The sequence below is a fragment of the Dipodomys merriami genome, unplaced genomic scaffold (genome assembly GCF_024711535.1).
Source record: "Dipodomys merriami isolate MVZ:Mamm:240054 unplaced genomic scaffold, mDipMer1.0.p SCAF_23, whole genome shotgun sequence".
NCBI lineage: Eukaryota > Metazoa > Chordata > Mammalia > Rodentia > Heteromyidae > Dipodomys > Dipodomys merriami.
The window spans coordinates 7,517,842-7,540,543 of NW_027203715.1; the positions used below are offsets into that span (position 1 = coordinate 7,517,842).

The window sequence follows — 22,702 nt, forward strand, 5'->3', positions numbered from 1 at the left end:
TCCGCCGCCCCACACCTCATTGTGATTTTGGAGATAAATATAAGAAACACAAGAAAAATTCCTTTCTAATTCAAGTAAACTCACAACAGGTAACAGAGCATAGTTTGTTAAACATAATTTTGTAGGGCTGAGGGCATAGATCAAGTAGCAGTCTACTTGTCTAGTAAGCACAGGTCCTGAGTTCAAACCCCAATATTGAAAAAAAGTACTGTCATCAAAAATTTTTTTTATTGTGAAAATATTGTACAGAGGGGTTACAATTACCTGGGCAAAATAATGAGTACATTTCTTTTCAAGCATTGTAGCCTCCTCTTTTGTTTCCCCTTCCCATCCCCTCTGCTCCCCACTCCCTCAGCCAACCCTCCTCCCCACCCCCCCACCAAAGTTGTAAAGTTTGTTTTCGACATAACGATTTGTACGTCTCATTGTTGCAATGGATCCACCTGTATTCCTATTTAAACGATTTGTTCTTTTCCCTTCCCCTCCACAAATTATAACAACAACAAATAGAGTGAAAGCAGGGGTTATACTGTGGAGGAGGGACATACCAAACAACAAAGAAATAATCTTATAAATGTGTTAGAAACAATCGCATGAAAGAAAAAAAAAACATTTGAATACATGTCTTAGGGTTCATTTCCCTAACATCAACTTATCTGTCCTTTTCTGCTTGACTCAGACATATATTAGTTATTGCAAATAAAGGAAACCATGGTACGTAAGTTTCTTTGGGCCTGGCTTACTTCACTGATTATAATTTTTTCCAAGTCTTTCCATTTCCTAACAAATGGAGCAATGTCATTCTTTCTGATGGAGGCATAGAATTTCATTGTGTGTATATACCACATTTTCTTGATCCATTTATCTACTGAGGGGCATCTGGGTTGGTTCCATATGTTAGCTTTGGTAAATAATGCTGCAATAAACATAGTTGTGCTGGTAGCTTTAGTGTGCCAAAAATTCATATGGAACAATAAAAGACCCCAAATAGCAAAAACGATCCTCAACAGAAAGAACAGTGCTGGAGGAATATCAATACCAATTTTCAAACTCTATTATAAAGCCATAGTAATCAAAAGAGCTTGGTACTGGCACAAGAACCGACCTCAGGACAAATGGAATAGAATTGAAAATCCAGAAGTGAACCCATAGACCTATAACCATCTAATATTTGATAAGGGAGCTAAAAAATAGAATGGAAGAAAGACAGCCTCTTCAATAAATGGTGCTGGCAAAATTGGTTAACTACTTATAGATAACGAACCTAGTTCTTTATATATCACCCTATGCCAGAATCAATTAGAAGTGGAAAAAAGACCTCGGAGTCAAATCAGACACTCTGAAAACATTACAGGATGGAATAGAAGAAACCCTAGGCCTCCTTGGTGCAGGCCGAAATTTTCTTAATAGAGACCCGGAAACACAACAAATCAAAGAAAAGTTGGACAAATGGGATTGCATGAAGTTGCAGAGCTTTTGCATGACAAAGGACATAGCTAATTAGATCAATAGAAAGCCTACGGATTGGGATAAGATCTTCACTAGCCACACAACAGACAAGGGTCTCATATCTAAAATATACTTGGAACTCAAAAAATTAAATCCCCCTAAAACAAATCCTCAAAGAAACAACTGCCCAATAAACAAGTGGGCTAAAGACTTAATGAGAACCTTCTCTGAAGAGGAAAGAAGGATGGCCAATAGATACATGAAGAAATGTTCAACCTCTCTAGCCATAAAAGAAATGCAAATCAAAACAACATTGAGATACCACGTCACCCCAGTTAGAATAGCTATAATCTAGAACTCTAATAACAACAGCTGCTGGAGAGGATGTGGACAGAAGGGAACCTTATTGCATTGTAGGTTGGATTGTAAACTTGTTCAACCACTTTGGAAAGCAGTACGGACTTTCCTCAAAAGACTCCACATAGAGCTTCCCTATGATCCAGCAATCCCACTTTTGGGCATTTACCCAAATGTTCGTCAAATAATTTTGAAGTGCAGAAAACTTAGAGTAACATTTATTACTCTCCAATAATTGTAACAATAATTTGATGCTCCGAGATGGAGTATGTCCACATGAATTAGTCTCATGTTACTTGTGAATGTAGAACCAGGCAGCAGACCAAACCCTCTTAGGTGATCCTTAGGTACTCACTATGGAAATACAAGAGTCAATATTATTGTCCACAAGCTGGTGATTTTCCCCAAACCATTACGCTAGTAAATGACAAAGTCCTATATTGTTCCAGAACAAGCTGTTGAAAATCCTCATTATTTCCATTAAAATTAAATGTCTCTTTAAACAAAGTAAGAGTTTTATGCAGCTAGCTTTAATCAAGTGATATATATATATATATGTATATATAAATGTATATATACATATATATATATATATAATGTTACATATATAGATATAGATTGAAGTCAGTTGCCAGTGGCTCATCCTGGCCAGGAATTAAGATTTAAGGATCACTATTCAAAGTCAGCCTAGGCAGGAAAGATCATGAGATTCTTATCTCCAGTTAAACACCAAGAAAACTGTTAATAGAGCTCTGGCTCAAGTGGTAGAGCACTAGACTTGAGCATAATAGCTCAGGAACAGTGCTCAAGGTTCTGAGATGAAGCCCCAGGACCAGCACACACAGAAAAGAATTACAGTGATCCATAAAATTTGCCTATTATTTATTTATTATCAAATAGATTTGTTTCATTTGCTCCCTAAATCACAATTTGCACAAAGAACAAGAAACAAAGTCCTTGAAAGTAGAGACAGTATGAGAGATATGATGAATTTTCACCCTGGGCTCAGCTCTAGGTCATGTACAGCTGTAGGTGGTGGGCACGAACTGGCTGAGTTTAATTAATTAGATCCTCTTGCAGGAACCTAAATCTTTCCCAGACCACGTTTTCCTCCTAAATTCAAATTAGGTCAAACTAACTAAGTAACTAACTAAAGTTTGATTACCTTTTCTCAGATATATTTTTTCTGAGAACTCTTTTAACCTTGAAAGCATATTTTACTGTTAAGAAACATGCCTCTCCGAAAACTTTGGTGCAGCCACTAAAGGCTCTCTATTTGTAGATTTATGAAAACTTATGTTTCTATCTTACCAGCAAGGATTAGCTGCTACTGACTTGTCTTTCATAACACTTTTTCCTTGATCTTTGTGAGCATTCTTATAAGCAGTACCTTATCAGGGACCTCTAGCACAAATGTGAGCTTTAAGTAGTTGCTTCTTTGAGGAAGTTTTAGGTTCTGCTGATGTTTTTGATCAAATAACCAAAATGAAAGCATTGCCAAAAAAGATTTTGTGGAGAAGTTCACTTTAGAATGATTAGCCGCTTCACCTCTCTAGGAAAACCAATGCTTATAAAGGAATAGATCTATGTCCAGACACTATGCCTATATATTATTGCATTTAGAATTATTAAAACCCTATGGAGTAAATGTCCCGTTTTTGCATTATAGATGAAAAAGCAGACTCTGTCAGTGCAGTATTTCAAGTATTGTTGATAAGAATTTGAATACGGTGTCTTGAGTGTGTCTTTGCTCTCAGATGTATCCTCTGCCCTCTTCTTGCCCACCCCTTGTCCTGCACACTTTGGCAGGAGCTCTTGCACCCAGCTACTTTTGAATGGCTTCCATGGAGTGGGATGGTTAGGACCAGTAGATACTGGGAGACAAGAGGACTCAAGATTGAATACCTCCCCTGTTTTGCTTTGCTTGAAATAACCTTTCTAGAAGCAGCTCCAGCTCAAAAACTGTAACTAGACCCACTGGACCTGAAAATAAGGTATGAATTCCGATGGAACCTTAGTTCCACTGGGGGAATCTAACTAAAGTTTTAACTTCAGTACATGGCCTCCTCTTTGAAGCTCTGGTATCTCAACTGCCACCCTGAGTTGTAGCCTAGTAGTTGTCATTGCTGCTGTGCACACTAATCTTTGAATTGCCCACCCTACCTTTTCCTGTCAACTATGTAAGCAATTCCCTGCTCCATAGAACTGCAAATACATAAATAGACAAATAGATAAATGAATAAATAATATTTCTCTGCTGCTGACTGCTCTTGACTAATAAAAGGTCAAATATAAGTCTGAGCCAGGCCCTGATAGCTCTCAACTTTAATCCTCACTATTCAGGAGGCTGAGATCTGAGGATTGTGGTTTGAAGCCAGCCTGGGGAGGAAAATCCGGGAGACTCTTATCTATAGTACACTGTTCAGTAAAGGCCAGAAGTGGCACTGTGGCTCAAGTGTTAGAGTGCTAGCCTTGAGCCAAAGAAGCTCAAGCACAGCGCCCAGGCCCTGAGTTCAACCATAGAACTGGAGTAATATATCTATACCTGTAGCTCTATATCTATAGATATAAGTATCTATATCTATAGATATAGAAAGATATATATTAATATATGTGTATATATAAAAACATACATAAACAGACATATAAACACACACAAATATGTGTATGTGTGTGTCTCTCTTTGATACATCTCTTTTTTGCAATTTTTAAATTGTGATTAAGTGATTGCATAAATTTCACAAATTTCACTGTATTGTGGGATAGTTATGTCACAAACACGTTCTAAGATTCATGGGGGCAATTGTCTTTATCATGGTCTATAAAGTTTATGAGTTCTATGAGGTTTGACAACACAGTTATTTCTTTCATATCAGGTGATATGTATATTTCTTTCCTTTTGCTTAGTGTCAGCTGTTCCCTCTTTCCCACTCATTCCTTCCCTCCCATCACTGTCATTGAGTTGCTTATTTCGTTTTGATTAATATCCAGTGCAGCTGATGGGTCCCATTGTTATATGTTTTCCCCTCTTTCCCTCTATTTCTGTGTCCTCCTCCAATGTGCACATATATGCCATATATGTGGTCAGAAGCATGGGGTCATTTAGTAATGATTTGACCAGATGAGTGGAGGTCCTTTGTTTCTCAAGTCTTATTTACTTTGTCTTTTCTCTTTACATTTTGTATTTAACATCCACCTATCAGGGATACCATGTGCCATTTGTCCCTTTGCTCTTGGTTTACCTAACTCAACATGGTTTCTTCTAGTTCCATCCATTTCCCTGTGAATGCCATTATTTTGTCCTTTCTAATGGCTGCATAATATTCCATTGTATATTGGTACCATAATTTCTGGATCCATTCATCTGTAGTGGAGCATCTGGGTTGTTTGCATTTTCTGGCTATTGTAAACAGTGTTGCAATAAACATGAAGATGCATGTGTCCTTGAATCCTGGTTCCTCTTGCTCAGGATAGATGCCTAGGAATGGTATGGCTAGGTCATAGGGGAGGTTTATATTTAGCTTTCTGAGATGCCTCCAGATGCTTTCCAGAGTGGTTGTATAAGTGTACATTCCCACCAGCAGTGTAATAGGGCTCCTCTTTCTCTGCATCCACACCAGCATTTGTCACTGGCTGAATTTAGATTGTGGGCCATTCTGACTGGGATAAGGTGGTGTCTCTGGGTTGTCTTTATTTGCATTTCCTTTACAACCAGAAAAGGTGAACATTTCCTCATGGTTTTTTTTTTTTTGCCATTTTTATCTCTTCTTCTGAGAAGTCTCTCTTTAGTTCCCTTGCCCATTTGTAATTGGTTTGTTGGGTTTGGGAGGGATTATTTTCTTGAGTTTCCTGCATATACTGGATATTAGCTGCTTGTCTGATATATTGCTGGAAAGTATTTTTTCCCAGTTGTTGGCTGTCTTTCTAGGGTGATTGCTATGCCTTTAGCTGTGTAGAAGCTTGTTATTTTAAGGTAGCCCCATTTGTCGAGTCTCTCTCCAATTTGTTGGACCTCTGCTCAGGAAGTTCTTGCCTGTGCCTATTATAAGTTCAAGTGTCTCTCCTACTCTGTTCTGCAATAGTTTCAGTTTCAGGTTTGAGGTTATGGTCTTCAATCCATTTTGAGTTTACGTTACTGCATGGAGACAGGCTGTGGTCCACTTTTAGTTTTCTTCAGGTGGCCACCCAGTTTTCCCAGCACCAGTAGTTGAAGAGACTGTGCTTCTTCCACTGTGTGACTTTGGCCGCTTTGTCAAATATCAGCTGATGTGTGTGTGTGGTTTTATTTCTGTATCTTCTATTCTATTCCATTGGTCTTTGGGTCTGTTTTTGTGCCAATACCAAGCTGTCTTTGTTATTATGGCTCTATAGTACAGTTTGAAGTCTGGCATCAAGATCCCTCCAGTGTTGTCTGTTTTGCCTAGAATTATTTTGGGTATTCTAGTTCCTTTTTTGTTCCAGATGAATTTTTGTATTTGTTTTCTATATTTCAGTAATGAACGGTCATTGGGATTTAAATCGGAACTGCACTAAATTTGTATATCAATTTTGGCAGTATGGTCATTTTCACTATATTAAGTCTACCTATCCAAGAACATGGAAAGTCTTTCGATTTCTTAGTATCCTCTATAATCTCTTTAAGTTTTTATAGGTTTCATTAAATAGTTCTTTTACATCTTTGGTTAAGTTAATTTCTAAATTTTTTTGAGGTTATTGTGAATGGGGTTGTTTCCCTGATTTCCCTTTCTGCTTGTATATTGTTGGTGTACAGAAAGGCAACTGATTTTTGTGAGTTAATTTTGTATGCTGCTACTTTGTAGAAGTGACTTATAAGTTCTAGGAGTTTGGGGTTGGATTTTTTTGGATCATGTAGGTTTAGTACCATGTCATCTGCAGAAAGAGGTAATTTAACTACTTCCTTCCCGATGGAGATCCCATTAATGCCTTTTCCTGCCTTATTGCTCTGGATAAGGATTCCAGAACTATATTGAGGAGGAGTGGTGAAAGTGGGCATCCTTGCCTTGTTCCTGATTTTTGGAGAATCGGTTGTAGGTTTTCCCCATTGAGTATAATATTGGCTATTGTTCTGTTGTATATGGCTTTCATTGTTTTAAGGAATGTTCCTTCTATTCCTATTTTCTCCATAGCTGTTAGCATGAATGAATGTTGTATGTTATCCAAGGCCTTTTCTGCATCAATGGAGATTATCATGTAGTTCTTGACCTTGGATTTGTTGATGCGATGGATTGCATTTATTGATTTATGCATGTTAAACCATCTCTGCATCTCTGGAATGAAGCCTACTTGGTCGTAATGTACGATTTTTTAAAATGTGTTTCTGGATTCTGTTGGCTAGAATTCGGTTAAGATCTGTGTTTACCAAGGAGATTGGTCTGTAGTTCTCTTTTTTTGTTGGGTCTTTGCCTGGTTTGTGGATGAGTATGATATTGGAATCATAGAATGAGTTTGGGATATCTCCCTCTGTTTCTCTTTCTCGGAAGCATATGAGGAGTATGAGTATTAGTTCATCTTTAAAGGTCTTATAGAGTTCTGTAGTGAATCCATCTGGTCCTGGGGTTTTCCTTCTTAGGAGACTTCTGATTGATTCCTATTTCTCATTGTAAGATCTTGGCTTATTTAATTGTTCGGTTTGGGCAATTTGTACTTCTCTAAAACTTCATCGATTTCTGTTGGTTTTCTTTCCTTAGTATAGTTTCTGGAAATACTTCTTTATAATTGTTTGGGTGTCTTTGGTATTTGTTGTAACTTTTCCCGTGGCATCCCTGATCTTATTGATTTGGGTTTCTTCTCTTTTTTTTGTTTATCTTGCTAAAGTTCTATCAATTTTATTATTTTTTTAAAACAGCCTTTTGTTTTATTAATTTTATTTATGGTTTTCTTAGTTTCTCTCTCATTGATCTCAGCTCTTATTTTGATTATTTTGCTCCATCTAGTAACCTTAGGTTCATTTATTTTGCCATGATTTTCCAGCAGTTTCAGCCACAACATGAAATTATTTTCTTGGTCTGTGTCTATTTTCTTCATGTGTGCACTGAAAGCTATAAATTTACCCCTCAGGATTGCTTTTGTCCTGTCCCACAGGTTTCTTTGTGATGTGTATTCCTTGTCATTAGATTGTAGGAACTTTTAAATTTCTTCTTTAATTTCTTGTTACCCAGATATTGCTCAAAAGTGTGCTGTTCAATTTCCATGTATTTGAGCAATTTCTACAGTGTCTTTTGTTATTGAGAACTAGATTGGTTCCATTGTGGTCAGACAGGATTCAAAGGATTATGTCAGTCTCCTTGTATTTGTTTAAATTCCTTGTATGAACTATGATATGATCTATTTTCGAGAAAGTTCCATGAGATGCTTAGAAGAATAGGCACTGTGTCATTTTAGGGTTGCAAACTCAGTAAATGTCAATTAATTCCACTTGAAATATGGCCTCACTTAACTCTGTGGCTTCTCTGCCAATCCTCTGGTTGGTAGACCTGTCTTTTGGTGAGATTGGGGAACTAAACTCTCCTAGTATTGAAAGGTTATGAGGCAGTGACCATTTGTTTCTTGTTTCACCTAGCGGAGCAACACATGGTAGTACACCTGGTTGTGAGACTTTATACGCCCTGCAAATCCTTAGCTCGGGGCTCTCCTCCAAGGCTCTGCTGTGTCAGAGTGTAGGAAGAGGCCTGAGCTACAGTCCACCTAAATAAAACCTTAAAACAGCTGTAATGTCTGACTCTCAGTGGTCTTCTTGGTGGGGGTCCTGCGACCTGGACACAACATATTAGTGGGGACTCATTCAAGATCCCCCCAAAGACCACTGAGACCTCAGACTCCAAAGGTAAAACAGAGCTGTCTTTGTTAATTTGTCTTGTCCTGTTGTTGTCTGTTTGCACTTTCATTTTCCTTTGTGAGGACAAACGCTCCGATTCATATTGTGTAAAGGGTTGTTGAAATAGACATGCTGGTACGACAAACCTGGAGGAACTGGGAGAAGTCCCAGATCCTCTTGTGGGGGGGGGGTTCTTGGAACCCCGCCATGAGAATTGTGGGGTATGGGTTTGTTTGGTGTTGGGCCGGAACTGATCAAGAGGACCTCCTAACCAAGGCCCAACTCACTCACTCTGGATCTGCTACTGCTGCTGTGGGGCGTGGGGTGTTGTGGAACCCTGCCGTGACAGGAGTCAGCGGACCAATTTGGGAGATCTCCACTTCGTAACTGTCAGGCCTGCATGTGTTTTGTTTGTATTATTTATTGTTTTTTTGGACTGTACGACTGACGGGACTGGAAACCATGGGCAACCCTCCATCTAGCCCCCTAGACTTACAAAAAGAAACTAAGAAAGAGGAAAAGAAATTGTACCCCCCGCTTTTTCAGGGAGATGATTTGGAAGAAGAAATATTCCTCCCCCATACTCCCCTTCCCAGGTTCCTTCTGTGGAGCCTGAGAATATTCAAGAGGAGAAGGCAGCTATAGAACCAGCAGCCAAACACTCGGCACCTGCCCTTAAAGTTTCTGAGGGGCCAGTCACTCGACGATGCCATCTAATGCAGCTGTTTTTCTCTTATGCACTGTAGATCCTGTGGATGTGGATGGTAGACAGAAATCCCAAAAATGGCCATTTTCTACCAGTGATATATACAATTGGTTTGCCCAAAATGCCCCCTTTTCTGAGAAACCCCAGAATTTAATTCGTTTATTTGAAACTATTCTCTTTACTCATCAGCCCACTTGGGATGATTGTAGTCAGCTTTTGCAGGTACTTTTTACCACTGAAGAGAGAGACCATATCTGAGAGGCATCCTGGAAACATATCCCTGGGCCCACAGGAGTGCCCATCACAGATCCTGCCTTGATCGCTGCCTATTTTCCTGAGATCTGACCAACATGGTACTGTAATACTGTTGAAGTTAGGAATTGACTCCTCCTCTATCGCCAGGCTCTGTTGGCAGGTCTCAAGTTGGCAGCTCACTGACCTATTAACATGGCCAAAGTTTATGATGTTAGACAGGGAGGAAGTGAACGTCTGGCAGCATATCTTGAGAGGCTCATGGAAGTTTTTAGTCAAAACCTTGAGACCCAGGAGTCGACTCAGATGATTATGTTTGCCTATATAAATCAAGCTGCACCAGACATAAAGCCAAAGTTGCTGGCTCTACACAGACTTGGTGAAAAGTTTATTAGGGATCTAGTAGCCATGGCGGAAAAGGTTTACAATAAGAGAGAGACAGAGGAGCAAAGACAGGAAAGGAAGGATAGAGAACATGAAATTGAGCGTGAAAAGAGAGACTTGGCCAAAGAAAAGAGGCCAGACTTGTTGGACTTGCCACTATGGCATACCGAACATACCTGGTTCACAGATGGCAGCAGTTTCATTCAAGATGGAAAAAGGTACGCTGGTGCAGCAGTCACCATAGACACTGAGATAGTGTGGGCAGAAGCACTCCCTAAGGGAATGTCTGCACAAAGAGCAGAACTAGTGGTGCTAACAAAATCCCTAGAGATGGGAAAAGAGCAGAGACTAAACATTTACACAGACAGTCAGTATGTTTTTGCCACCATGCATGTGCATGGAGCCATTTACCAAGAGAGGGGGCTGCTGACAGCTGAGGGAAAGGCTATTAAAAACAAACAAGAAATTTTAAGCCTCATCCCTCCCTTATGGGAACCAGCAAATATTGCCATTATGCACTGCCGAGACATCAAAAGAGAACTGATTCTTTTTTTTTTTTTTTTTTTTTTGGTCGGCTTGAACTCTGGGCCTGGGCACTGTCCTTCAGCTCTTCACCTCAATGCTCTACCACTTGAGCTTCAGCACCACTTCCGGTTTTCTGGTGGTTTATTGGAGATAGGAATCTCACGGTCTCTCCTGCCCGGGCTGGCTTTGAACCGTGATCCTCAGATCTCAGCCTCCTGAGTAGCTAGGATTACAGGCATGAGCCACTAGCGCCCGGCAAAAGGGAACTGATTCTATAACCAAAGGACATAACTTGGCTGATCAGGCAGCTAAGGAGGCGGCCCTCCAGCCCAGAGCAGAAGTACTGACTCTAGTAGATCCAGGGCCATGAGATTTGCCTCATGAGCCTCAGTACTCCCAAGAAGATTGGAGTGGATAAAGAAAATTCCCATGGTCTATAAAACCTGGGCTGTTGAAAAACTGGGGAGGGGAAACTTATCTTGCCACAAAGGTTAGGAAAGGGGATACTTAAGAAAATCCATTGGACCTCTCACATGGGAACCCGAAGAATGCAGGACTTGCTCCGACTCAGAAGTAAAAATTAGGCAAGGAAATCAACTCATTGAGGACATTGTTAAAAATTGTAAAGCCTGTCAGCTCACCAATGCCCCCACTCAACCGGTTACAAAAGAAGCTTGCCTCCATGGAGATAGGCCAGGTGTGTATTGGAAAGTAGACTTCACAGAAAATAAAACTGGAAAATTTGGATATAAATATTTGCTAGTTTTTGTTGGGTTGAAGCTTACCCAACAAAGCATGAGACCGTGAACGTCATGGCTAAGAAGATCCTGGAAGAAATCCTACCCAGGTATGGCTTTCCATCCACCATCGGGTAGGATAATGGACTGGCCTTCATCTCAAAAGTAAGTCAGGGAATAGTCGCAGCACTGGAGATGGATTGGAAATCGCACTGTGCTTATAGACCCCAGAGTTCAGGGCAGGTGGAAAGAATGAATCAGACTCTAAAAGAGACCATAACTAAATTGGCTTTGGAGACTGGCACAGACTGGGTATCGCTCCTTCCTTTTGCCCTGTTTAGAGTAAGAAATTCACCCTATCAGCTTGGCTTTACTCCTTTTGAAATAATGTATGGACACCCTCCACCCATTATCCCTAGCCTTCAGACTGAATTGCTTGCTGATTTGAGTGATACTGAATTTCAATGTAAACTTGACTATCTACAGCTTGTCCACAAAAATGTGTGGCCCCAGTTTAGAGCATTATATGATTCTGCCTCTATTCTTACCCCCCGCCCATTCGTTTAAACCAGGGGACTGGGTGCTTGTTCAAAGACACAACCTGAGATCTCTGGAACCACGGTGGAAGGGACCTTACATGGTGCTACTGGCTACTCCTCCTGCCCTTAAGGTAGATGGCATTGCTGCTTGGGTCCACTGCACCCATTCCAGACCAGCTGACCCCTTTGCCCTGGACGACCAGGGGAAACATGGGAAGTCTCCAAGCATCCTAACCAACCATTTTGCATATGCCTCAAGAAAAGAAAAATGGACTGATTGTTATTTTATTGTTGTTTATGGCTACTGTCAGAGAGGGACTAGAAATATAAGAACTCATTCAAGATCGAGTGCTGTTGGAGTTAATTTTGGGCAGGAGCCACAAGATTGTGTCTCAGGACCATAAGTCAAGCGGGGTGGGGCGGGGCAGGGAATGAATGGTTATGAGGCAGTGACCATTTGTTGCTTGTTTCAGCTAGCAGAGCAACACGTGGTGGTACATAGGGTTGTGAGCCTTTATAAGCCCTGCAAGTCCTTATCTCAGGGCTCTCTTCCTAGTCTCCGCTGTGTCGGAGTGTAGGAAGAGGCCTGAGCTGCAGCCCATCTAAATAAAAACTTAAAACAGTTGTAAAGTCTGACCCTTGTGTTCTTTTTGGTGGGGGTCCTGCGATCTGGGCACAACAGTATTATAGTATTTGGATCTATTTTATTCTTTAAGTTTGAGAGTATTTGCTTAACATATTTGTGTGCACCAGTATTTGGGTAATATAAGCTAATAATGGTTATATATTCTTCTTGGATTGTTCCCTGTATAAGTATGTAGTATCCTTCTTTTTCTATTTGTATTGATTTTAATGAAAAATTTATTTTGCCAGATATCATGATAGCTACTCCTGCTTTCTTGCTGGGAATATTTGCATGGTAGATCTTACTCCAACCCTTCACTTGGAGTTTGTTTTTATGTTTGGCTGTGAGGTGGGTCTCCTGAAGTCAACAGGTGGATAGGTCTTGTTTTCTGATCCAATCTGCAGTTTTTTTCTTTTTATTGATGAATTGAGTCCATTAATATTTATGATTATTATAGAGAGATGCATTGTGTTTCCTGTCAATTTCCTGCTTTCCTAAGTTTTTCTTCTTTCCTTTCTTCCTGAGCTTATTAAGTCAGACTTCTAGTGATATCTGCTGATGTGAATTTCTGTTCATGATTGCTTTCTTCAGGTTGTGTTCCCCATATTAATATTCTTTGTAATGATAGCTTATTGTTTATGAATCCATTTATTTTTTTCTTTATTTTTACAAATTTTAGTTTCTCCATTGGATGTGATTGCTAGCTTTCCTGGTTAAATCAGTCTGCGCTGGCAGTTATTGATTCTCAAGGCTCGGATCATACTTTCCCAGGCCTTTGTTGCATTCAGTGTAGAGAGATCTGTAGTGATTCTGATTTTTTTACCATTATAGTATAGTGGTACTCTACACAATCAGCAGAGTTTCTCTAGTAACAAACTATAAAAATGATCGCTGAAAGTGGTCTTAATGCCATCTCTTTATTTACCTGGAATAGCACACTTCCAACAAATATAATCGTTTTTTAAACTTAAATTAATAATCACATTTTAGTGCATAACAATTCCTTTTGTATATTTTTATTAGCATCAATTAGTTGCAGAGGAACAATTTGACATGTCCATACTTATACCATGCACTTTCATTAGACTCAATCCCTCCTCTCTCCCTCTTTTCCCTTCTACCTTTCCCAAACCAATCACAACAAGCTTCATTATCCATTATACACACGTGAGCATAGAGTAGTTTGATCTTATTTACTCTCCTTTTCCTTCTCCCTTCCCCTTGCCACTAGTACCTATACCCTGGATAAGACCTGTTTTTCCTGATTGTCATTCGCTTGTTTCAATGTATGGTTATTATTCAAACGGGTTTCACCATGCCCTTTTACATGTGTGTAATTTACTCTATTGCTATCCTCTTTTGCTCTAATTTTCTCCTATCTCCAGTACTATCTATTACTCAAATGCTTTCACTGAATTTCATTCTGCTCTCTTCACAGGTGCACTGTATTTCTATATTGTTCATCAGCTAACATTTGTTTTTCCTTTCCTCTATATCATTCCTCAACAATCCCCTAAATTACAAACATTCTTTATGTGTTTATGTATATGTTATCTTTTTAGGTCTAGCATGAACATATGAGAGAAAACATTTGACCTTTGTCCTTCTGAACATGGCTTACTTCAATTAATGTGTTCCCAGTTCCAACCATTTCTTCTTTCTTCTATTTAGAAATAAAATACATTTTCTTTCTTAAAAACTCTATTGTAAAGGTGATGTCCACAGGGGTAGTATAATTCAGGTAATGAGTACATTTTCTTTCGAACGGGGTCACCCCATCCGTCATTCTCTCCCAGTTTTCCACCTTCTGACTTCTCTCCCTCCAAAAGTTGTATAGTTCATATCCAACTGCAGATTGGTTTTCCTATTGTCCCACTATTTCTGTGTTCCCCCTTCCCAAATCAGATGAGCTTATATACAAGATGAAGGTTGCAGAAATCTTATACAACAACGGAAGGGAATGAAAGAAAGAAGATTGGCATCAATATTCATCAAAGAAATGTGTCTATAGTTCTCTTTCTTTGATGAGTCCCCAACTGGTTTTGGGATGAAGGTGAAGGTTATGATGGCTTGACAGAATGTGGTCGGTAGTGAACTTTCTCTTTCAATTTCATTGAAGAGTTGGAGGAGTATTGGTGTGGGCTCTGCAATGAAGGACTTGTAGAATTCTGCTGTAAAACCATCTGGTCGTGGACTTTTCTTAGATGGGAGAGCTCTTATTGCTGTTTCTATTCCAATGCTTAATATGGGCCTGTTGAGATGGTTTAACTCATCTTGGTTTAGTTTTGGCATGTCAATATTTGCTGGGAAAAGGTCCATTTTTGCCAAATTCTGAAACTTATTAGCATAAAGTTTTGAAAAGTATTCCCTTAAAATGTTCTGAATCTTGGTTGTTTCTGTGGTGATGTTTCCATTCTCATCTCTGAGTTTATTTATTTAGGTGTGTTCTCTTCTTTTTCTGATAAGTTTGCTAAGGGTGTGTCAATTTTGTTAATTTTTTCAAAGAACCAACTCTTTGTTTTGTTGATTCTTTCTATAGTTTTTTTGGATTCTAATTCATTTAATTCTAATTTAATTTTAATTATTTCTTTCCATCTACTCGATTGGGGTTTATATTCCCGCTCTTTTTCAAGGAGGTTCAGATGTCTCATTAAATTGTTGGTTTCAGATCTCTCTAATTTGTTGATGTAGGAACTCAGAGCTATAAACTTGCCTCTGAGTACTGCCTTTACTGTGTCACAGAGGAGCTGGTAATTTGTGTGCTCATTTTTGTTAAATAACATGAACATTTGAATTTCCTTTCTAATCTCTTCCATGAATCACTTGTGATTCAGCAGTGTGTTGTTCAGCCTCCATGTGTTACCGGACTTTATTTGGTGGCTTTTGGTGTTGAGTTCTAACTTTATTCCCTTGTGGTCTGAGAGAATGCAAAGTATAACTTCCTTTGTGGCCTAAAATGTGGTCTATTTTAGAAAATGTTCCATGTGCTGCTGAGAAAAACGTGTATTCTGATGCTGCTGGGTGAAATATTCGGTAGATGTCTGTTAAAACTAGTTGATCTATGCAGTTGTTTAGACCTGCGGGTTCTCTTTTGAGATTTTGCCGAGTTGATCTATCTAGTGGGGAGAGTGGTGTGTTAAAATCCCCAACAATTAATGTCTTTGGATCTATGTGGGATTTGAGGGAACGTAGTGTTTCTTGGATAAATTTGTGTGCTCCTTTGTTTGGCGAAAGATACTTAGAATTGTAATATCCTCCTGAAGGAGAGATTCATTAATTAATCTGTAGAGACCTTCTTTATCTCTTCTCACAAATTTTAAGTTGAAGTCTATTTTATCTGGTATTAGGATTGCAATTCCCGCCTGATTATGGAGGCCGTTTGCTTGGTAGATTTTGTTCCAGCCTTTCACATTGAAAATGTGTTTGTTTTTAGGGGCAAGATGTGACTCCTGAAGGCAGCATATACAAGGATCTTGTTTTTTAATCCAACTAGACAGTCTATGTCGCTTAATTGGAAAGTTAAGTCCGTTAATGTTGATAGAAAGGACTGAGAGGTATTTGGGAGTTCCTGCCATGTTATCCACCTTCTTGGGGGCTGCAAAAACTGGGTTCTTCCTATGGTTCTTGGATTCTCAGTTTGTGTGCAGTTTCTTGGCCTTTATTGTGGTCTCCCTGGTTTTAAGAATCTTTTGTAGGACTGGTTTGGTGGAGATATATTGTTTCTTTTTTTTTTCTTTGCTATGGAAGGTTTTTATTTGGCCTTCAGTTATGAAGGAGAGTTTAGCTGGGTACAGTATTCTTGGTTGATAGTTGTTTGTTTTTAGGGCATGGCATAAATCATTTCAGGCTCTTCTTGCTCTCATTCTCTCTGCTGAGAAATCTGAGGTGATTTTAATTGGTTGCCCTTTATAGGTGATTAATCTTTTCTCCTTGACAGCTTTAAGGATCTTTTCCTTGGTCTGAGTTGATCCTGTGTGGATTACAATGTTGCAGTGGGGTGTCCTATTCTCGTCTTGTCTATTTGGGGTTCTAAAAGTTTCTTGTATCTGAATAGGCCTATCTTTTTGCATGTTTGGGAAGTTCTTTGCTAGGATCCTGTTAAACAAATTTCCTAGACCATTAACTTCTATTTCTAGGTGCTCCTCTACACACATTATCCTCAGATTATTCCTTTTGCTTGTGTTTTCCAAGTGTTGGATAGATCTATCATATTTCTTGGACTTGTCTTGGATGGTTGTATGTTCTTTCTCTATAATATCTGGGCTGTCTTCAATTCCCGAGATTCGATCTTCTGCATGGTCTAACCTGCTGTCAAGACTTTCTACTTTGTTTTTTATTTCTTTTCCTTCTAATTGGTCAGCTTTGATGGCTTCAAATTCTTTGTTGAAGCTTTGTTTTAGATCTTGTATGAACTTCTTTACTTCCTTAATTTGTTGCTCAGTGTTTATTCTCAAATCACTTAGTTGATTGGTTATGGTTTCCTTGGACTTCCATTCCTTCTGTTGGTTTCCCTTCAGCATTCCATTTGTGGTCTCCCGACTTCCTTCACCTCTTTGTTAATGGATTCCATGAATGCCTTTAGTGATCTTTGTTTATTCTCATCCTGCTCTCTAAATTCCTGTATTACACTTTGTTTAGCTTCCTCACGTTCACACCATTCCTGTAGTTCTCTTTGAGTGTTCTTAGACTTCCTATGCCATTCCTACCTTTCTCTTTGAGAATTCTCAAGCTGCTCATGCAAGTCGTGTATTAGTTTTTGAGTATCTTCCTCACACTCATGCTATTCGTGTATAAATCTTGGTTTGCCTCCTCTCTCTCACTATCACGCTCATACAGAGTCCTTTGTAGGTTTTCAATCTTTTCATTTATCATGTTGGCCAGCAGTGTTTATAGAGCTATTTGGGAACACTACTCTGGATTATTCATTATCTATTTTGTCCCTGATTATCATGAGTGGGAGTGAGATACCCGGACTTGCTATTTTTTTGTGTTTATTTTTCCGGCTTACTCTGCCCATTTGGGATGAAAATAACACCAGTTTTGTGCTAGAACATGATCTGAAGGCAACCATCAACCAAAGTCTGTATTTGCCCAGTCAATAGTCTGCAGATACAATCTAGTTCAACAGATACATCAACAATTCATAAAAAAATCATACACTCTTATAAAACAGGATTCATTACAGGGATGCAAAGCTTGTTCAATATACGCAAATCAATTAATATAATTAATCACATCAACAGGAGCAAGGATAAGAACCACCTGGTTATCTCAATAGATGTAGAAAAAGCATTTGACAAGATCAAGCGCCCCTTTATGATGAAGGTTTTTGAAAAATTAGGAATCCATGCAACATTCCTCAATACAATAAAAGTTGTATATGACAAACCTACAGCCAGCATTATATTAATGGTGAAAACTAAAGCCATTTCGTCTTAACTCAGGACAAGGACAAGGATGTCCACTCTTTCCACTTCTCTTCAATCTATTATTACAATGCCTAGCTACAGCAATAAGACAAGATGCAAACATAAAGAGGATCCAAATAAGAAAAGAAGTAAAACTCTCTCTATTTGCAGATGACAGGAACTTGTATTTAAAGAAACCCATAGACTCCACTCCCAAATCACTCAAGCTGATTCAAAACTTTGGCAAAGTAGCAGGGTATAAAATTAAACCCCCCAAATCAATGACTTTTCTGTATGCCAACAAAGAGAAAAGTGTGGCTGTAATTAGGAAAGCAACTCCATTTGTAATAACCCCACAAAAAAAAAATACCTAGAAATAAGCTTAACGAAAGAAGTGAAGGGCTCTATGATGAAAATTTTAAAAACCTGAAGAAAGGATATCAAAGCAGAACTTAGAAAATGGCAAAACCTCCCATGCTCCTGGATTGAAAAGATCAACATCGTCAAAATGGCAATAATTCCCAAGGCTATCTATAAATTCAATGTGATACCTAGCAAAATTCCAACCTCATTCTTCAAGGAAATAGAAGAGGCAATCCAAATATTCATATGGAATAATGAAATATCCCGAATAGCTAAAAGGCTCCTCAACAGAAAGAACAATGCTGGAGAAATATCAATACCAAATTTCAAACTCTACTATAAAGCCATAGTAATCAAAACAGCTTGGTACTGACACAAGAACAGACCTCAGGACCAATGGAATAGAATTGAAAACCCAGAAATGAACCTACAGTCATATAGCCATCTAATGTTCCATAAGGGAGCTAAAAAAAATAGAATGGAAGAAAGACAGCCTCTTCAGTAAATGGTGCTGGCAAAACTGGTTAACTACTCTTAGAAAACTAACGCTTGATCCTTATATATCACCCTGCACCAGAATCAACTCCAAATGGATCAAAGACCTCGGATTCAAAGCAGACACTCTGAAAACATTACAGGATGGAATAGGAGAAATCCTAGTTCTCCTTGGTGCAGGCCGAAATTTTCTTAATAGAGACCCAGAAACACAACAAATCAAAGAAAGGTTGGACAAATGGGATTGTATGAAGTTGCAGAGCTTCTGCATGGCAAAAGATATAGCAAGCAAGATCAATAGAAAGCCCTCAGATTGGGACAAGATCTTCACTAGCCATACAACGGACAATGGTCTCATATCTAAAATATACCTGGAACTGAAAAAATTAAATCCCCCTACAACAAATCCTCAAAGAAAAAAACTGCCCAATAAATAAGGGGGCTAAAGACTTAAAGAGACACTCCTCTGAAGAACAAAGAAGGATTTCCAATAGACACAGGAAGAAATGCTCAAACTCTCTAGCCATAAAAGAAATGCAAATCAAAACAACATTGAGATACCACCTCACCCCACTTAGAATGTCTATGACCAAGCACTCTAATAACAACAGATGCTGGAGGGGATTTGGACAGAAGAGAATCTTACTGCATTTTTGGTGGGAGTGTAAACTTGTTTAACCACTTTGGGAAGTAGTATGGAGGTTACTTAAATGTATCCACATAGAGCTCCCCTATGACCCAGCAATCCCACTTTGGGCATTTATCCAAATGTTTACAATCAAGACCACACTAAAGCTACCAGCACAACTATGTTTATTGCAGCATTACTTACCATAGTAAGATCTGGAACCAACCCAATGACCCTCAGTTGATGAATGGATCAAGAAAATGTGGTACGTATACACAATGGAATTCTATGCCTCCATCAGAAAGAATGACATTGCCCCATTTGTTAGGAAATGGAAAGACTCGGAAAAAATTATATTAAGTGAAGTAAGCCAAGCCCAAAAAAACATAGATCCCAAGGTTTCCCTGATTTGCAATATCTAGTATATGTCTGAGTCAAGCAAAAAAGTTCAGATAAGGTGATGTTAGGGAAATGAACCCTAAGATATGTATTCAGTTTTTTTTCTTTCATGCGATTGTTTCCAACACATTTATAAGATAATTTCTTTGTTGCTTTGTATGTCCCTCCCCCACAGTATAACCCCTGCTTTCACTGTATTTGATGTCGGTTTAATTTGTGGAGAGTAATGGGAAAAACAAGTCGTTTAAATAAAGATAGAGGTGGACCCATTGCAACAATGAGGTGTACAAGTCGTTATGTCGAAAACGAACTTTACAGCTTTGGGGGGGGGGGCTTGAAGGCTGGGGTGGGGGGGGAGGAGGTTGGGAAGGGACGGGAAGGAGAAACAAAGGAGGAGGCTACAATGCTTGATAATAAATGTACTCATTTTCTTGTCCATGTAATTGTAACCCCTCTGTACAGTATATTCACAGTAAAAAATAAATAAAAATTAAGAAAAAATAAAAGAAAAAGAAAGAAGAGAAGAGAAGAAAGATTTTAAAAAACTGAAACAGTACAATAAAAAAACTTTTTACTTCCATTTTTTGGAGTTCATTTCTATAAATATCATTTTATATGCTCATATGTACATACCTATTGAGCCCTCTATTGAGGATATCCTCCTTTGGTCTCACTGTATGAATGTTTAGACTTCTGTTTAATTCATTATGTCCAAGTGTAGTTATTTGTCTTTTACTATCCATTGGAATTTTTTGTAGATTTATAGGCACATTTTAATTATTACAAATGAGGGAAATTATGCAGCTTGTATTTCTTTGGGTCTGTCTTACTTCACTTACTATAATTTTTTTTCCAAGTTTTTCATTTCCTTATGAACGAGGGAATGTCATGCTCTCCAATGGAAGCATAGAATTACACTGTGTATACATATCACATTTTCTTTCTTTTGGAAAAACAGTTTTGTTCTATTCTAAATTTGCTATACAGAGTGGTTACAGTTACATGAGTAAGGCAATGAGTATATTTCTTGTTGAGCATTGTTACATACAATATTTTCTTTTTCTTTTCTCATCGTGGGGTTTGAACTCTGGGCTTGGGCCCTGTCCTGGTGCTCTTCAGCTCAAGGCGAATGCACTACGGCTTGAGCCACAACACCACTTCCATTTTTTCCTAGTGGTTTATTGGACTTGCCTGCCCAGGCTGGCTTTGAACCACGATCCTCAGATCTCAGCCTCCTGAGTAGCTAGGATTACAGGCATGAGCCACCAGTGCCTGGCCACATTTTCTTGATCCATTCATTCATTGAGGGACATCTGAACTGATTCCATGTCTTGTGTATGGTAATCAATGATGCATTGAACATGGTCATGCTGGTGGCATTTTGTATAGCCTGATTTTAGACAATTAGATACATACCCAGGAGTGAAATTGCTGGGTCATAGGGAAGTTATATGTTTAGTCTATTAAAGAACCTCCATATTGCTTTCCAGAGTAGTTAAACCAGTTTGCATTCCTAACCACAGTGTAGTAATGTTCCCTTTTGGCCACATCCCCACCAGCAATTGTTAAAGCATGTCTTTTGCCAGGCAGAAACTCTTCAGTTGTATGCAATCCCATTTACCTAGTCTTTGATTTGTTCTGATTCTGGATCATTACTTAGTAAGTTTTGAACTGTACTACCCCCTAACGTGTCCCCTATATCTTCCTGTAATATTATCAGGGTATCTGATCTTACATTAAAGTCTTTCATCCATTTGGAGTTGATTCTGGTGCAGGTTGATATATAAGGATCTAAATTCAGTTTTCTGCACAAGTACTGGGTAGCCAACTCTGCCAGCATCAATTTTGAAGAGGCTGCCCTTTTTGCCATCCTTTGGCTCCCTTATAAAATATAAGGTGGCTATGGGTCTGTAAATTCATTTCTGGTTCTTCTATTTTAGTCCATTGGTCCTCTGTCCTATTTTGTGCCTGTACCAAGTTGTTTTGGTTTGTTTTAATTTCTATAGCTTTTTAATTGAGATTAAAGCTTGGTACTGATATTCCTCCTGGTACTGATATTCCTCCAGCACTGATCTTCCTACTAAGGATTGGTTGTGCTATTCAGGGTCTTCCAATATTCCAGATTAGTTTGTGGATTGTTTGTTCTATATCACTGAAGAATTTTGTTGGATATTGATGGGTATTGAATTGAATTTGTAGATAGTTTTGGGCAATATTGCTATTTTCATGGTTAAACCTTCCAATCCAGGAGCATGGGAGGTTTTCTACTTCCTTAAACCTGTTTCTAACGTTTTAATCACAGAGGTCCTTCATCTCTTTGGTAATTCCAAAGTGTTTTTTGAGGCTATTACAAAAGGACTTTCTTTCCTGATTTCAGATTCACTCTTCTCCTTATTGGCATACAGAAAAGCTACTGATTTTGGGGGGTTTCTTCCTTCCTTCCTTCCTTTCTCTTTTTCTTCCTTTCTCTCTCCCTTCCTTCCTTTCTCCCTTCCTTCCTTTCTCTCTTCCTTCCTTTCTCTCTTTCTTTCTTTCTTTCTTTCTTTCTTTCTTTCTTTCTTTCTTTCTTTCTTTCTTTCTTTCTTTCTTTCTCTCTCTTTCTCTCTCTCTCTTTCTCTCTTTCTTTCTTTCTCTCTTTCTTTCTTTCTTTCTTTCTTTCTTTCTTTCTTTCTTTCTTTCTCTCTCTCTCTTTCTTTCTTTCTCTCTCTCTTTCTTTCTTTCTTTCTCTCTTTCTTTCTCTCTTTCTCTCTTTCTTTCTCTCTTTCTTTCTCTCTTTCTTTCTCTCTTTCTTTCTCTCTTTCTTTCTTTCTTTCTTTTTTTCTTCCTTTCTTTCTTCCTTTCTTCGTTTGTTGGCGATGTGGCTTGAACTCTGGGCTTGGGCTCTGTCCCAGCACTCTTCAGCTCAAGGTAAGTGCTCTAACTTTTGAGCAACAATGACACTTTGGGTTTTCTGGTGCTTAATTGGAGATAAGAGCCTCACGGACTTTCCTGCCTATGCTG

General features: G+C 38.8%; 1 pseudogene; it reads left to right on the forward strand.

Moving 5' to 3' along the window:
* The first annotated feature begins 10,074 nt into the window (after positions 1 to 10,074).
* The window catches only part of LOC138835147 (leucine-rich repeat-containing protein 14B-like), a 79,525-nt pseudogene continuing 66,897 nt past the window's right edge, over positions 10,075 to 22,702 (forward strand).